At 38.9% G+C, this 2,777-nt stretch overlaps 1 long non-coding RNA gene across 6 annotated transcripts in view; it reads right to left on the bottom strand.

Moving 5' to 3' along the window:
* The window catches only part of LOC119355327, a 5,524-nt gene extending 2,760 nt beyond the window's left edge, over nucleotides 1-2,764 (bottom strand). Inside the window, exons 1-3 of one of the 6 annotated variants that reach the window (XR_005171561.1) lie at nucleotides 2,494-2,763; nucleotides 1,238-1,934; nucleotides 659-721 (exon numbers count right to left, since the gene is read on the bottom strand). This is a non-coding gene — a long non-coding RNA (uncharacterized LOC119355327). Of the gene's footprint in view, nucleotides 1-658; nucleotides 1,935-2,338; nucleotides 2,362-2,493 lie in introns of those variants that run through there. The other 5 variants (XR_005171558.1, XR_005171556.1, XR_005171557.1 and 2 more) reach the window with 5 other exon arrangements.
* Between the last annotated feature and the right edge of the window lie 13 nt (nucleotides 2,765-2,777).

The following is a 2,777-nucleotide window of genomic DNA, read 5'->3' on the forward strand; positions in this document are numbered from 1 at the left end:
ATAGTTAACATAACCCCCCATGCAAACGGTCATCATGTATCAGCTAGTAAGAAAGGAGGGAACAAATCTTGATTAACAGAACAATGGAGCACCATCTTTAGAGATTGTACAAACTGTAAAACAAAACAAAAAAAGAAATCGGTCAGAGTAAAAAAACATGACTGGATATATATACAGCTGGATATCAAGATTCTCTGGAGAAATGCTTAAACTAAAATACTAATAAAAAACGAATCATGGGCCATTCAAAAACAACTTCATATAGATATATACCCAACAAAGAGTTTGAATCATGAATATGCAACGCACATCGCTGACATGACCCACCATGCAAACGATCATCATAAATATCTTTGGAACCCACAACTCAACATAAAGATGACAAAGACAAACATGTATACCAAATAGCATCTGAAAACATATCAGGGAAGATAATTTTCTGGCAGAACCAAGCATGCGTATGCAACTATCTAAATATATGTGTTAAACAGCCACTGGAAACATTGCTATAGAACAGACCGGATAAAGCAATTTCCACACAGAACAATGCATGCATGTTTGCACAACCAATCAAACACATGTATAGAATAGATACTGACAAACAATTAGTCTAGAAAGACTAACTATGCCGGAGCAAGTTGATCATGAAACTCCGTACCAAGACATCTCCAGATTTTTCCGGAAATGAGAGTTCAGTAAGCTACTACCTTCAGCCTCCTAACTGATTTGAGAGCAGCATTTATTAGATTTTAGAAACCTAAAAGAAACATTAGGCACATTTGAATAAACATTCAAGAGAAGGGAACTGCAAAACGAAATTCAGTAAACAGAAACGCCGCTATAGCTCATGACTAAATTGACTCTCTTTCAGAAAAAAGTAGGAAAGTGTAACCACCTTAGTAAAAAAAATAGAATGAGCATGCTACCATGCCCTTGCGCAGGTTCAAGCTACATTCAAAGAAGGGACGTCTATTGAACAAAAACTGGGTCGACAGTATTTTGCAATAGCTAACTATGCAACTTTTCTCCACAAATATGAGATAATTTAAATGGCAAGATCATGTTTGTTTTCCCCTTATTTTCAGTTGGATTGTAATAACTCAGCAGCAAAGAGTACACCGCCGTGGTTTAGTCTACCAATCTGATTCAATTCAAGAATGGGTAGCCTATTCTCTTGTATATGTCAGCAAGCTCTTTTTTGTACTCAAGTCAAAACTAAGCATAAATACCTACTCACCTACATAAGTTGCTGTTGCACATGCCCATGTATTTGGTGCAAGTTGAGGCCTCCTTTAAGTAACATTATGACCACTCTTCATACCTACAAACACCATCAAAGTATGAAGTCAAAGCGAGGTGGAACCGTGTAAGGACTAAAGAAAGGGAAAGTGTCCGATTCATAAGCAAAGAGAGCAAGAGACCGAACTTTCAGAACATTTAGGTTTATTAGTAAGGACATAGTGGTAACATTTTCTTAGTAATTAAGCTCGATGGAAATAAAGGTACTTTTCATGTATGACGCCCAAAAAAAGTTTAAACATCTTTTCCTTTTGCTGTACCATGACCATACCACAATGTGAGCTGCAGACAGGGAAAAGTTCAGATCCAAAATCATATCTAACAGATATGTTTGTACATTAAGGAAAAGAAAAACATTACTGGTAGCATTCTGCAAAAACACATTAAGAAATGGAGCTTTTGGACCAGTGAATTACACTAGTATTCTCAAAATACCACATCTACAATCTCACTGGTGAGAACCAGTGCAGGATTAAGAAATTATCTAAGTCTATAAGCTTTTCATGAATGATGCCAGACTTATTTTTTTATTGCAAGAATCAATGCTAGCAGGCTGTTTTGTAGAGTTACTCAGCGGAAGATGCCGCAACCAATAGAAATTGGCAGTAGATTTCATCTATGCCTGCTGCTCCATCCTGCAGTAATTATTTAGAACAACAAATAAGATGATTGTCAGATTAGAGAAGGCACACTTCTTGCATAAAAAAGAGAAGGCCACACTAAAGAAGCACGTTCCTAGTATGTATCTATAAACATAGAGATGCTACTGATAAATATAACTGAACTATTTCCCACAGCAAAAGGAAAACATGCATGTGGCTAGAAAGAATAAGCATGTAGCTAGAAAGAAAGGAAGCAAACATCAAGCAGCAGAACATAGTTACAGCAAAGCAGGAGATCAAGATGCAGCAACAAAGGAGATCCTAGAACCAGCTAAATAAACGGAGATGAAGTAGTCAAAGCACACGCATGACGTGGATCGGTGCACAGAGGTAAAAGAATAGTCATCCACATACAAGCAAAAGAACAGTCCATTTACCCGACCTGGAAAGGAGAAGTAGGCTAGAAAAGGAGGAAAGACGGACGATAAGGCAAGGATGAACAACAAGCAAAATGAACTGAACGCAAAACAAGGTTAACAAATATGCATTTCATCAAACATCTTGCAGAAAAGAAAATGGAGCGTGGTGTCACCTCAATTAATCGCCGAAGGCAGAACGGCGCGACAGTGGACGCAGGAGAGGATGGCAAGATAATCAACCTGCGCACGACGCGGACAGAAGGAAGAACACGAAATCAGCAGGGCATAGCAAAAATAAGGGTACACGGCAAGATCAGGAAAGGAGAACGAATCTCAACCAACAGTCCCGTCCAGAGTATGGACGGCATTGTAGCCGACAAGAGCACACCACCGGTGAAGGAGAGGCAATCCAATCGAAGAGAGAGAGAGAGAGAGAGAGAGAGAGAGAGAGAGAGAG

Source organism: Triticum dicoccoides, chromosome 2A, assembly GCF_002162155.2.
Source record: "Triticum dicoccoides isolate Atlit2015 ecotype Zavitan chromosome 2A, WEW_v2.0, whole genome shotgun sequence".
Taxonomy (NCBI): domain Eukaryota; kingdom Viridiplantae; phylum Streptophyta; class Magnoliopsida; order Poales; family Poaceae; genus Triticum; species Triticum dicoccoides.